The following is a 14431-nucleotide window of genomic DNA, read 5'->3' on the forward strand; positions in this document are numbered from 1 at the left end:
ACTACTACTTCCTTTGGAAACTGCTCAGAAACTCCATGCTCTGACTCCCGCTCACCTCTCAAGCTCAGGAAAAATCCCTTCACCTCCTCAGACCAGCCTTGTTGGGCCACAATCAGTTCTCTGAATGGGCTGGAAAACCGTACTTTGACAGATGTTTTTCCTCCTGGAAGTATCTCCCCCCACCAACTTTATGGCATACAACACACATCTCTCAGGATTTAATTCAAGGTTCTTCCCTGTGAAGACTTTTCCTATCTTTGGTAACAGAGTATTCATTCTCTTCCCTTGACTGACTTCAGTTAGAGTCGCCACCAGTCACCGTGTGTTGTGATGTTTGCAGGTCTTTGCCCCACACTAGGCTACATGCTCATGGAGAGAGGGACTATTAGCTGATCGCAGTGTCTGGCACATGTGAAGCGTTCAACAACAGTTTTATTTGAATGGTCATGTCATAGGTTCCTATATGGCATATCAAGAGAGTTGTTTTATACAATCAAAGTATAATCATGCTTGCTTCTGTCTACCAAAAAGGTTGGGTGAGAGTCATGCTGAGAAATGTCCTTTTGTAGCCATCCTGAAGCCTGTGGAGGCCTGCTGGGAAGAGGGCTTCTAAACAGCAGGTATGTCTGGAAGGTTGTGGCCTCAGACCATTTTCGCTGGCTACAAACGGCCTCTTCTAAAGTGGACGGTGTTTATGCCCGAGATGAAACGGAATGCTACTTAGGTAAGAGATGTGCTTCTATGCACAAAGCAGAGAACAACACCGTGACTTCTGGCGCCAAACCAAACGAAACCAGAGTTCGTGCCCATAGAATCAGTGGCATGTTTCGGGCCAAATTCCGGAGCAATGGGCCTGCTAAGGCTATTGGGCGCAGAATCCGTGTGACGCTGTACCCCTCAAGAATTTAAACTTATTGGGAACAAAAACCCCATAAATAAAATCCTGTGTCTGTTACTTACAAAGAAAATCAAAGTTCCTTTCAGCACACTGGAAGTTCATAACCACCGATGGTTAAATTCACGCCCTTCCCGCTCCAGGTGAGCAGTGCTAGGTAGATTCCCGAACATCCGGGTGCTTGAGCTGAAGATCTTTCCCTGTTCCATAAAGATGGCAACCGATGCTTGTGAGTCTCCGGCCCTTTCCTCCTCCTCTTAAGCTTTGCTCTAGTCACCCCCCTGCGGGCCTCACGCCACTGCCTCTCATGATGATGATGATGATTATTTCCAATGCACCATTTCAGGGATCCCTTGACCTCAATGTGACTTCACCTCCTCCTCCCTGACCTCACAGGGAGGAAGGAGGAGGGCACAAAGACCCCCTAGGGCAGCCCTTCTCAACCTGTGGGTCTAGGCCCGTGGGGGTGGGGTGTCGAACGACCCTTTCACAAGGGTCGCCCGAATCATAACCGTAGCAAAATGGCAGTTATGACGTAGCGACGAAAATAATTTAATGGTTGCGGGGGGGTGGGGTGTCACCACCACATGAGGAACAGTACGAAACGCTAGGGCCTAGGGTTGGCCGACTGGTGACAGACACTCACCCTATTCCAGAGAGGAGGGATTGCCGGCCAATTGGAACCCCGTCAGATCCCACTCAGAACTTCCAAGACGGGTCTTGCAGCACCAGACAGCGACCTTCGCTAGCCTCGGGGCCCGGTGTGTACACGCTGCCCTCCGCCGTTGCCTAGGAAACCGCTTCCGCGCGCCCCCCCCCCCACTGCAGTGGGGTGGGGGTGGAGGGGCGGGGAAACGGCGGCCCGGCGGGTTGGGTCACGTGGCAGCAGCTCCAGCCAATCAGCACTGTCAGGGGTCCACCCGGAAGACCCTGGTGGGCTTTTCGCTCCTGCGCATCCTCGCCCCTCCCTCCCGAGGGCCGGCATGGACTCGAGGCCGTGCGCCGGTGCTTTTGTTGGGCGTTGCCCTCTCCCTGGGATCTGCGGGCCGGCCGGGCCGCGATGCGCGAGGGCCTGCTGACGCGACCTCCGCCTTTCCCTTGTCTCCCCTCGTTCCTGGCCACTGCCCTTGAACAGCTTTGAGCCTCGCGGCCTGGTGGTCCGGAGCATCGCCAGCTTTGAGCCCCAGAAGAATAGCGCTGTGATGTCACAAGTGCCCGTCGACCCCGCTCCCCCGCAGCCCACCCCCGAACTAGTCGCCTCCCCACTGGTAGCCTGAGCACTGCAGCCTCAGCCGCGGAGAGCAGAGAGGGGACAGGCCAGCCGGCTATTACTGATGGCCACCACGGCCTCCTCATAATCGTTCGCAGACAAGCTTTGGAGTGTCGTTTCAGTGTTCCAAAATATTCGGGAAGCGACGTTTATTTACGAAATAGTAAAATTGAAAGGAGAGAAAGGGAGAAACCTGGAAAAAGTGGGCAGAGGGGTAGAGAGATCAATTAATTTAGCTACAAGGCAGCCCAACGTAACCGCAGCTTTTATTGGATTGCCTGGGCGCGCTCTGCCCAACATGGTAGCCACTGGCCATGTGTGGCAATTGAATATGTGGAATGTGGCCACCCTACACTGAGATACGGTGTCAATTCCATGTTGAATTTCAAAAACGGTATGGAAGGAGGGAAAATACCTGCAAGATTCCATGCTAATCGTTTTTATATTGGTTACAAGCTGGCATGAGAACATCCTTTATGCTCTGGCTTAAAAATGTAGTGGTACAATAATTCCTCCATTTCATTTGAATTTTTAAAAACTAGAAAAATTTAAATTTGGTTTTGGCTCATGCTTCTTGTCCCAGGGCTGCTCCGTGGCATGGAGTTCATGGAACATGGTGTCTGCAGTGCGCTTTTCTGTCGCCAGATGGCCTTTCCTTCAATGGTCCTAAACTGCTTGCTTAAGAAATATTGGAGTCCAGATTTAAAAGGTATTTTCATTTATCTAGTAATGATTAGCAAAGAGCCCTGACGGCACACTGTATTAAGTATTGGGCTGCTAAGCCACCAGCTACTTCTTGGGAGCCAAAGATTCACACCCTCAGAAACCCTAAGGAGCGACTATCCTGGGCCAAAGAGTCAGAATCGATTGGAAGCAGTGGGTAAAAACCTTTAACATATCAATTTATTTGCAGTGTTTCAATTGATTGTGTTGTCAATAACATCAACATTAAACATCAAAAGGTTAGATTCTCAGAAGTTTCAGTTTTCCTCTGTCATTAGTAGATGCCAGTTAGTTGATTAATTAGCAAGAGATTAGAGATTATCAATATATATTGCTATAAATCAGTTGTATCTTCCTTATCCAGTAAGAGACACTGGGGAAAAGCTAACATACAGTTTCTTTATATTATATGAACATATCATTTTTAAAGTGTTACTATTTTTTTTCGGTATAGCTCATGGACTTGACCAGCCATTGAGTTATTTCCTGGATGGCTGTAATCTAATAACCATTGGTGACTTGCCAAACTGAAGCCTTTGTCCAGAGTAATTCTTAAAGAAAGAACTGCTTGATGTTAACACCTTCTAGATGATATTTAGTCAAAGATGTTTACAGTAAAAGCCCTAAGAAGAACTGCAAACAGACCATTTTTGTTCATCTTTTCTCACTTTAAAGTTACTTTATGATCTGGTGTTATGTGTCTATAAAAGAAATAATGGACATTGAAACCACAAGAGACTAAGAAAATTAAATAAACATTTACACTGAAATAAGACCTCATTTCCATTTATCTCTTTATATTCCTAGACAAAGGTTAAACATAGGTATTATAATCAATTATTTATGGGTAAAGCTATCTGGAGTATGAAAATATTTGAGAAGACATATGACTACCGACTATAGCAAATTGACCGCATAACTGGCTGAATAAAACAACTGTTTATTTTAACAGGATAAGTGACTTTGCAGATCCAAATAAATCTTGAATTGCATAACAACTTGTCAATTAAAACCTTTTGAATTGGTTGTGAAAGGTATTACTTTAAAAAGCTCGGTCCTTGTTCATATGGAACAGTGGAAACATCTCATCTTTATTCCGCTGAATAATTTCTATAATTTCAGAGAATCAAAGGTCTGGCAATTTCCAATGCTAATTTGATCTTTATATGCTTGCTTGTAGACATTTGATCTTCATACAAATGAGCACTTTCTGCTAATGGTTTTATGAGATTTTAAAAATCACTGTCCCACATTTGAATTTGAAAGATCATAAAATCACAAATGTAGCACAATTTGAGGTTTCCTTTGGCAGCGGAATAGACAATCACATGCCACTATTGTCATTAACAGAGTCTTTTATTATTTATGTCTGACAGTAATTAGGTAGTAAGACCCAATGACAAGTTAGGAATGATTCTGAAGTAAAGGTCTAACTAGAATGCTATTCTTAGTGGGTCTATCTAAAAGTGTTAACCAGTCATTTTCTCTAATATTTGGATGTTTACTTAATGGACAGACTTTTCCTAAAAGGCACCCAGGTTGTATGAGCCCCTAATAAAATGTTTTTTTTTAAAAAGGCACCCAGGATGGAACTGTGAAGGGTTCTTCATTCTAGCTCAATTTACCTCCCTTACTTCACCATGCCCGTTATATTTGCATTTGGTTCATAGGCAGCAAATTCAGAGGCAGGAAATTTAAGCAAATATGGCTTTTTCATACAGAGCTCTTTTCGTAATTTACTTGATTCTTAGCTCCCAATTCCCACTCCAACCAAAGGCACAAATCTATTGTTTTTTAATAAACCTAGAGTGCATAAGCCTGGCGGGGAAAGGCAGTGTGGGTCTGTGTCTGTTTCTAGCTTACGTACCGATGCAGCAGAACAAAAATCTACTCGGATTCTGGTTCACTTGGTGCTGTTGCAAAGATGTACCCATGTTTATGCAGAGCTAGTTCGTTTTTGTCGATTCTGCACAGTGTTTCATACCATCTACCACATTGATCTCTTGTTTCCTCCTCTTGTAACGATTGATTTCAACAAGCAGTACTGCAATGGACAGCCTTGCCATTGTTCCCATTAGGATAATAGGGATGTATAGCAGAAAGAGAATTATTAGGTAAAAGTCTTAATTTTACTTGATGTCATCTGATTTCTTTCCAGAGTGGCTGTCCCAGATTAACCTCCTATCAGGTGTGCAAGAGAATTGTTACTCCCACGAGGTTGGCCGACTGTGTTCTGTTGGCCTCTGCCACTGGACTCTGAGCTCTGGGAGGACTGCGGCCATGTTTCTCTCCTTGTCAACCATTGCACTCCCAGCAGTTAGCTTAGTGACAGTCACACAGCGAATGTTTAAGGGATATTTACTGACAGGATGAATATTAAACAATGTGCTGATTGCCTCCATAACTATCTCATATGTTGATCAGTTTGTTGCAGTGGGCCAATAGAATGTTCAAAGACTCCCATTCGTCCTCCGTTTTCTTTGCCACATTATGATGTTAACACATACTTTTCTTCTTTTTCCCTCTTGAAAACATAAGAGAAAATTCCAGCTTCTTCCATTTTAGGCCAAATAAGTATCACCAAAAAAAAGACTTGGATTTAAAAGACAATGATGGTTTGTAAATGTCTACCTTCTCCTTCGGGAAGATGGTAGAGCTGGGGCGTGGGGGGGGGTGGAGCACAGGAGTGACAGGAGCTTCATAATGTGGCCTGGATAAGCATAGTGTTAGGGGGCCACATTTAGGGCACATCTTTATCTGAAGTGATTCAGAGTAGAAAATCTGGGGCAGTGATTCAAATAATGGGTGCAATCCTGGGCACAATGGTCAGGATGGCAGAGGACCGGTAGTGTTTGGTTCTGTTGCACACAGGTCGCTATGAGGTGGGATAAGCTTGATGGCATCTAACAACAATAAAGAATTCAAACTAAGATTCACGGAGAGGGCGTCCTAGCATGCCTTGCAAAGAATAAATACCACGTGTAGTTCTTCAGGCTGAGAATCTTGTAAAGAGAACTCAGTGTAATGCAATACATGTCTAAGACTGCCCAACTCATCGCTGTCAGTACAATTAGAGATACTAAAATGTAGAGCCTAACGGTGGACTCCTCCCACTCCAGGTTCTCTTAGACATAATGGTGAGGTCAGGGCTTCCTTAAAATTGCTATGTATAAGAACCTCTGACATTCAGTAACAACCTAGGATGCATTTATCAAGACCCTTCCTATGGGTAATTGTGGTATCAGTGAGAGTCTAGCTCCTTCTTTAGTGTATCCTCTAGATCCCCGGTCTCTGGTTATGAAGGCTGTAGATGAAGAGTGAGAACGAATGGACAGGGGATAGGTGGGATCCGACTACCACAGGGCTCCTTACCTCAGAAGGGCTCGGTAGTTACTGTTGTTTGTTGCCATCCAGTTGGTTCTTACTGGTAGCACCCTGTGCATAACAGAAGGAAGCCCTGCTCAACCCTGTATCGCCCTCACCATCGTCGTCATGTTCAAGTCTGTGGTTGCAGCCGCCATGTCGATCCATCTTGCCAAGGGGCTTCCTCTGTATAGCTGCCTCTCTGTTTTACCACGCATGCTGCCCTTTTCCAGAGGCTGCTTTCTTCTGATAGCATGACCCTAGGATGTGTCCAGTACGTGTTCCGCATACATGTCCAGAATGGCTCTAGAAAGGACTACTCAGGCTTTTGGTGTTTTTAGAGATAACATATTGAGGTGAAATTCACGCAACAAAATTCTCCATATTAACACGAACAATTCAGTGTCATTTGAAATAGTCACAGGGTTCTGTAACCACTTATTGGGTCCTTGGCATGGGAAAGGGTTATGCATATGTTGCAAATTCCTGGAGTCATTGGACTTGTAAGAACTCTGTTAGGAGAAAGAGCTAATGTCTCCCCAATACACCAGGGGATGGAGACAAGAATGAAGGAGGGTTGACTAAGACCATTCAAGGATTATCCAAAGGGAGATTCATCAGGTCCATGGGATTGTTTTGCCATTAGGTGCCATCCAGTTGCTTCCCACTCATAGCCAGAACGATTGTCCCCACATGCTTTCAATCACAATGTGGGAGCGGCCCTAAGCCCAACTATAGGGACACCCCCCTTCAGAAGAATGCTCTTCAGAGGACAGCACTGGGGCTATAACTTGGGGAGAGGGGTGCGTCTAATTAGAGCACAAGGGAGAAATGAGAAGGGATGGAGCAGGAAGAGAGGACATCCTGGCCCTCCAAACATCCTGCTCAGAGCAGACAACTCACAGGGAGGACTGTAGGGCCAGCCCCACAACGGGACATGGCGTCCCACGCTGACCCATGGCGCTTCAGAGCACAGCACTGGAGAAATGGTATGGGAATAGTGCACTGTCTGGTCTCACCACGCTGGGGTGAGGCAATGAGGTAATGCAGCAGAGCAGCAGGGGGAGCAGAGTGATGAAACACCTGGGAATACCAAAAATAGACTTGGGAGACCGAGTGTGGCACCCCATCAGACTCAACTGGAAAACACTAACAAAGGCCAACAAACACCTTGAACTATTTATAGGCTTTCCCATTTTTATCAGTGACTTTCTTTTTGTTATTGTTATTTTTTGTTGTTATTGTTTAGTTGGTCTTGACTTCCTTTGTTGTTTTATTTGGCTTTGCCTGGTTTTTGCATTTATTAATGTATCTGCATGTCTGTCTAGATAAGATAGGTAGGTTAAATAATTTGGAGATGAAAAGAATGGGACCAATGATTCTGGGGGTGGGAGGGATGGGATACGAGAAGGAGAGGTGGGAGAAAGAAAAAGGGAGGGGGAACCAATCCAGGGACAATGGAACAGGTGAACTAAAATCAATGGAAGGAAGGTCGTAGAATGCCCAGTGGGGCTTAATCAAGGGCAATGTAGCAATGAGGAATTACTAAACCTGAATGAAGGCCGAACAAGGTGATGGGACAAAATGAAAGTAAAAGGAAATAGAGGAAAGACCCAGGAGGCAAAGGGCACTTATAGAGGTCTAAATACAGACACATACATATGCAAATATATATATAGTGAGAGGGGAATGGAACTATGCACTTATAGCTATATGTTAAAAATTAGATTACAGATGGACAGTGGGCCCTAGCTCAAGAACTCCTTCAACACAAGACCACTTTGTTGTAACAATCCGGCATTCTGTGATACTCACCTTCCTGACATGATTACTGCAGACAAAGTGGGTGCATAAGTAAATGTGGTGAAGAAAGCTGATGGTGCCTGGCTATCAAAAGATATGACATCTGAGGTCTTAAAGGTTTGAAAATAAACAAGCAGCCATCTAGCCGGGAAGCAATAGAGCCCACATGGAAGAAGTACACCAACATGTATGATCATGAGTTGTTGATGGGATCAGGTATCAGGCATCTAAGACCCAGAACAAAATCATACCTAATGTGAATGGGGTGGGAGTCATGGAGTAGAGATCCAATGCCCATCTGTAGACAATTGGACATCCCCTCACAGAGGGGTCACATGGAAGAGATAATCCAGTCAAAGTGCAGTATAGAAACAATGAAACTTACAACTTTACTCTAGTTCTTTGGTGCTTCCTTCACCCCACTATCATGACCTCAATTCTACCTTACAAATCAGATTAGACCAGAGCGTGCACACTGCTACAGATAAGAGCCCGAAACACAAGGAATCCAGGATAGATAACCCCCCAATGAGAGTAGAGATACCAGGAGGATTAGGGGAGGGTGGAGGGAGAAAGGGGGAATCGATCACAAGGACCAATCTAGAACCCCCTTCCAGGGGCCGAATAATGGAAAAGTGAGTGATGGAGGATGATGTAAGATATGGAAATAATAACTTATCAAGGGTTGTGAAGGAAGACGGGTGGGGGAGGGAGAGGGAAGAAAGAGGAGCTGATTTCGGGGGCTCAAGTGGGAAGAGAATGCTTTGAAAATGATGGTGGACTCGCTAACGTGGCGGTGCTCGGCCGTGGAGCTGGAACTGAGTTGGGGGATATTTTGTGTTTTCCAGGACATCAAGTTGGCAATATATTCTTTTGGTCAACCCAGTACTTCTCCAGAAGATGCAAAATTCAAACCAATGCTGATGGGAATTATAGAAAATAAATTGAATATCTTAGAAAAGAAAATACAACCTTAAGCATATATGGATCTGTTTTCTTGGGAACAGCAGCTGGTTGCTCTGGAATACTGGCAAACTTTATTTTCAGGTACTGCTCCAAGGTCCAACACGCTGCTCTGAAGACATATTCATCAATGGCCACCCTTCCGTTTTTATCTACGATAGTTACTTACAAACTCTTCGCACCTGATGCTTTGTGCTCAGGTAATATCAACCAGGAGAACCGCGTTGTGAGAAGGTCACTGGCGGGCTTATTGTGCGGTGTTCTATATCCCACTGCTTTGGCTTTTTCTAAAAACGGACGTCTGGCAGGCAAGTATCATACAGTCCCCTTGCCACCAAAAGGAAGGCTTTTACTCCACTGGCTCCGCTTTGTCAGATGGAGGTGAACGCAATGGCAGTTCCCCTGACCCTGCCAATGCCCACCAGACTAGTGAGTGGTCTGCAGCACTATGAAGTGTGTGGGGGCACTCTGAATAGGAAGGGGACTGTACACGAAGATTAACAAACTGATGGATGCTAAAATTGGAATGGATTTTTTTTATGATGAAGATTTAGGCATTGCTGAAGAGTTAAAATAATTCTAGACAGGCAACTTGTTTCTGTCTCTTCTGCCTGTTTTATATAGCAGGTACTCACTAAAGATTCAGTAATTTAATAAAATTTCAATTTAGCAAAAAAAATGATGATGGCAGCATATGTGCAAATGTGCTTGATACACTGGATGAATGTATGGATTGTGATAAGAGATGTAAGAGCCCCAATAAAAGTACTTTTAATAATTAATTTAAAAATCACCATGTGTCAGTAACTGGTATTGCAATATTAAAAAGCAGACCAGGACTTCTGTCAAAAGTTAAACGTTGGTTAAGGGTGCAATCCAGGATAGAGCAGCAATTTGACAGGATTCACCAGTGTTACTGCCAAAGGAAGTTATCACAACTGCTTAAGTACAGAGGGTCCAGGAACTTAAAAGAAGAACATTGTTCGGTTGACATTTACCAAATTATGCCTTAACAGACAAAGGACAATAGTGAGACCATATAACATTATTTTGTTAATCATAAACTTTGAATCAGCTTATTCTGTGGATATTTTAAGAGTCAGCATTCACTGAATTTTGAAAGTTGGTTCAGAATAATCACTAAACAGAAAAAAAGAAAGTGGAATATGGTCTGAATCTCTGGCATAAGTCTCTCCTTATCCCAGCCACCTAGTTCTTTCGAGCCCCTTATCCCACATACCCTCATTCATCCTCATTCGTTCACTTCTCTAGTGTTGAACCATAAAATATTGACAGAATGAATGTGAGATCCCGTTGGCTGATGTTTGTTGACTCAGTGGAGTTAATCTACCACTGGACTACAAACACTGGTGATTGATTCCTGTTTACATCCTGTGCCCTGAGTGGGAGGCAGCAATTTTATCTAAGTGAATCTCAACAGACCCAAACATTCCCTCAAGAGATCTATCCCATGGTCAAATGGGAATAAAGAATGCCAGTAAGCCCTTTGCCTACAGATCCACAGTCAAGTTCTTCCTATGACTTCTTCAGCAATAATGTTTCTATCTTCTTTCCCACATAGGTCTAATATTGGGAGGGCAGTGTTGTTTATTTGACTTCTAAAGCTCTACTCTACAACTTGGATCTAATGTGTTGTTTGGTGCCATTGAGTTGGTTCTGACCCATAGCAACCCTATGCACGACAGAACAAAACACTGCCCTATCCTGCGCCAATCTCACGATTGTTCACATGCTTGCATCCATTATTATAGCCACCGTGTCAATCCACTCCATGGAGGTCTTCCTCTTCTTCACTGCCTCTCTACCAAGCATGATGTCCTTTTCCAGAGACTGGTCTCCTGTCATGTCCAAAGTACAGTAACTGTGTTTTCTTTCCATCTTCTTTGGACACTTCCTATATCATTCAATATTTTACCCATAGAATCTTTCACTATTGCAACTTGAGGTTTGCATTTTTTCGTGAGTTCTTTCCGTTTAAGATATGCCAAGCATGTACTTCCTTTTTGGCATTCTAATTCTAGGTCCTTGCACATTTGATTATAATATTCTACTTTGTCTTCTCCAACTGCCCTTTGAAATCTTCTGTTCAGCTCTTTGACTTCATCGTTTTGTCCATTTTCCTTAGCTATTTTATGATTAAAAGCAAGTTTCAGAGTTTTTTGACATCCACTTTGATCTTTTCTTTCTTTCTGGTCTTTTCAATGATCTTTTTGCTTTCTTCATGAATGATGTTCTTGATGTCTTCCCGCAGCTCATCAGGTCTTCTGTCACTCGTGTTCAAAGCATCAAACCTGCTCTTGAGATGTTTTGAAAATTCAGGTGAGATACACTCAAGGTTGTATTTTAGCTCCCATGGAATTGTTTTAATTTTCTTCACTTTTCATCTGAACTTACATATGAGCAATTGATGGTTTGTTCCACAGTCAGCCCCTGGCCTGGTTTTAGCTGCTGATAATTAATGAGCTTCTCCATCATCTCTTCCTCACTCACTCACTCACGGCTATTGAGTCAATGCTGACTCATAGTAACCCCCCATGTGTTTCTGAGACTATAACTGCTTACCAGAGTAGACACTCTAGTTCCTCTGGAGCAGCTGGTGGTTTCAAACTGCCAACCATTTGGATCACAGTCCAGCCCATAACCACTACACCCCCAGGGCTCTACATCTCTTCCTAGTTCTGCCCAGCACTGTTGTGCCCACTATGTCAGAATGATCATTACATGAGCCAACCTGTACATTCAGCATCTGAGAAGATGCAGCCTCTTAATGATGCAGAGACAAGAGGAACTCCACCAAGCAGAGCAAGAGAGTGTAATTACCTTTCAGTAGCCCTCCTGTAGCATACAATAAAAGCTAATACATATGTATTTCCTATGTATTTCCATCCATATATCCAAAAAAAGCCAAACTCACTACCACAGAGTCTGTTCTGATTCGTAGTGACCTTATATAGTAGGATAGAACTGTTCTTGTAGGTTTCTGAGGCTGTACATCTTTATAGGAGGAGAAATCCTCATTTTTCTCCCACAGAGCGGCTGGCGGACTTGAACTAGTGACTTTTCTGTTAGCAGCAGGGTTGAATTGCCAGCAGTGCAGTACTTAATCACCACACTGCCAAAACTCCTTATTCATTTATATGTATGTATAAATATATACAGAGAACAATTGTATATAAGTTAATGCCTTTGTATCAAAGTTTTCAGAACTTTAAAATCATTGAGGTCCTGAGATCTCACAACTTTACCCAGGTACTATAATCATATCATGCAATAGAGAATCAGCGTGACTCATTAAAAGAGATCAAGCATTTGAATTGGAACTACAGAATTTGCTGACTTTGTGAATTTGGATGTTATTTCATTCCTCTAATGCTCACCCTTATTCGTGATATGACAAGAAAAGTAGCTGCACTTGTGTTGAAAAGGAGAGAGAGAGAGAGATCAAAGGGCAAATAACTTGAGCTCAAAGTTTAGCACAGATTTTGATAGACCAAATTGAAACAAAACCCACTGTCACTAAATCAATTCTAGTGACTTCTAGCAACTTTATAGGGCAGAATAGAACTGTTCCCTAGGGTTTCCAGATCTGTAAATGTTTATGAGAGCATAAAGCTTCATCTTCTCCCACAGAGTACCTGATAGGTTTGAACTAGCAACCTTTCAGTTAGTAACTCAGTGTGTAACTCACACCATCAGGGATGCTTTGATGGGCTCAAATCCCAAAAGTAAACTCAATGACATTGAGTTGGTCTGACTCATAGCAATCCTACAGGACAGGGTAGAATTGCTCCTGTGGGTTTCTGAAACTGTAACTATTTACCGGATTAGAATGGCTGATCGTTCTCCAGAGGAGCAGCTGGTGGTTTTGAACTGATAACCTTGTTAGCAGCCCAACTTGTAAACCCACTAAAGCTACCAGGGCTCCTTTGGAGAACGGTGAATTCTACCTGGTAACAGGAGGGGGCAGTAGTGAACTGCACAAATAGGTCGCATTGGTAAAGTTTAGTTGCCTATGGGTTGAAATTACCTTACTAACAAACAAAACCTCAGACGGAGCCGAGCAATATGCAGCAGTGATACCAGAGAAGTGCACCAATTAGAGTAACTACAAAGGAAGAAGACATTCAAGCCAGAGACCAGGGGAACCCAGGAACCAAAGCCAAAGAACAGGATGTCAGGTCACGAGAGGGGAGAGGGAGATCAAAGCCAGGAACTATAGGAACAATTAAGGACATGGTGAGGGGACAAAGAATCCCAAGAGGTTGATCTCAAGCCAAGGTTGAGCTTTGTGACTTAAATGCATAATCATGTGGAATATAGGCAGGCTTTTCCGCTCATTTCATAACCTGGTCCTTAATGGTTAAGAGGGCACCACATATATATAAGTTCCAAGCAAAGGGTCCTGGGTGATGACCTAAGTGACTTTAAATGTAACTGACATTTTCCTCGAGGAACTCAGAAAAGGTGAAAAAGTTTAAAGAAAAATAAATGAAATTCACAATTTTAGAGATAAATTATTGTTATAATATTAAGATCTTCAAGGATTGTCAAGCATGCTTATAGTGTGTTGAAATATGCTAGCTTATAGTGTGTTGGAATATGTTAGTTTATAGTGTGCTGAAATATGTTCCTCTGGCTTCCAGGATCTGCATTTATAATCCCTCAGGCCATCTTTCCAGGACCATGTTAGTGCTTTGACCTCTAGCCTTCTCTCCTATCAAAATCTAAGTTTAGCTTAGTAAAGCTGTCTGATTGCTCATTATGAGATGTACATAAATGCTAATGCTGAGTTACATTTCCAAGGGAGCCTGCCATTTTAAAATCCAAAGTCATGAGTTTCTAATACCAATGACCAGCAGTACTTGTCAGGAAAACTTTCCTTAAGTCTCTAAAATTAGGCTGACAAGGCTATTTAAGAATAAAGTAATTCCAGAGTATCTAGATGTTTCTGCAAAGTTATCATTTCTAGGAATAAGGTAACTGTCCTAGTGTCTTTAAAACAGGAAACTCCTTGGATTGGTGTTCTAACTTGTTAAACCCATTTCAAAGAAAGCCACAAAGATCAAGACTCCTCCATTTCCTCTAGTTTCTTCAAGTAAAACGAAGCATAGTTTCTCAATCCCTTTATTATGCACTAGATACCCTGGGCAGTTCTCATGCCGCTTACTTTCACTAGGACCTTCATTTAGTTGTTTAGGGCTGTCCTTATTTATCACTGCATCCATGGCTCAGAGCTGTACAGCGCATTAATGAATACACACCAACCATGGGAAGACATGCATCACGGTACAAATGCAGCTATCAAGACAGCTTCATCCTGAACCTGATTTCATCTTTACTCCTCCCAAAGATACTTGACACTTTTGTGCAATCTTATGCTTCTAGCCAGTTTT

At 43.2% G+C, this 14431-nt stretch overlaps 2 protein-coding genes and 2 pseudogenes across 4 annotated transcripts in view; 3 read left to right on the plus strand and 1 right to left on the minus strand.

Annotated features, from left to right (window-relative positions):
* LRRC9 (leucine rich repeat containing 9) overlaps nucleotides 1-1658 on the minus strand; it is a 134180-nt gene extending 132522 nt beyond the window's left edge. The window contains exon 1 of the mRNA XM_075531829.1: nucleotides 1542-1658. The gene's annotated coding sequence lies outside the window, so the exon portion shown is untranslated. The remainder of the gene's footprint in view (nucleotides 1-1541) is intronic.
* Nucleotides 1-14431, plus strand: part of RTN1 (reticulon 1) — a 412417-nt gene that overhangs the window by 154209 nt on the left and 243777 nt on the right. The gene's annotated exons all lie outside the window — the stretch shown is intronic.
* LOC142426457 (large ribosomal subunit protein eL33 pseudogene) lies at nucleotides 623-909 on the plus strand (annotated as a pseudogene).
* Nucleotides 8828-9542, plus strand: LOC142426566 (complex I assembly factor TMEM126B, mitochondrial pseudogene; annotated as a pseudogene).

This window comes from Tenrec ecaudatus, chromosome 14 (genome assembly GCF_050624435.1).
Source record: "Tenrec ecaudatus isolate mTenEca1 chromosome 14, mTenEca1.hap1, whole genome shotgun sequence".
NCBI lineage: Eukaryota > Metazoa > Chordata > Mammalia > Afrosoricida > Tenrecidae > Tenrec > Tenrec ecaudatus.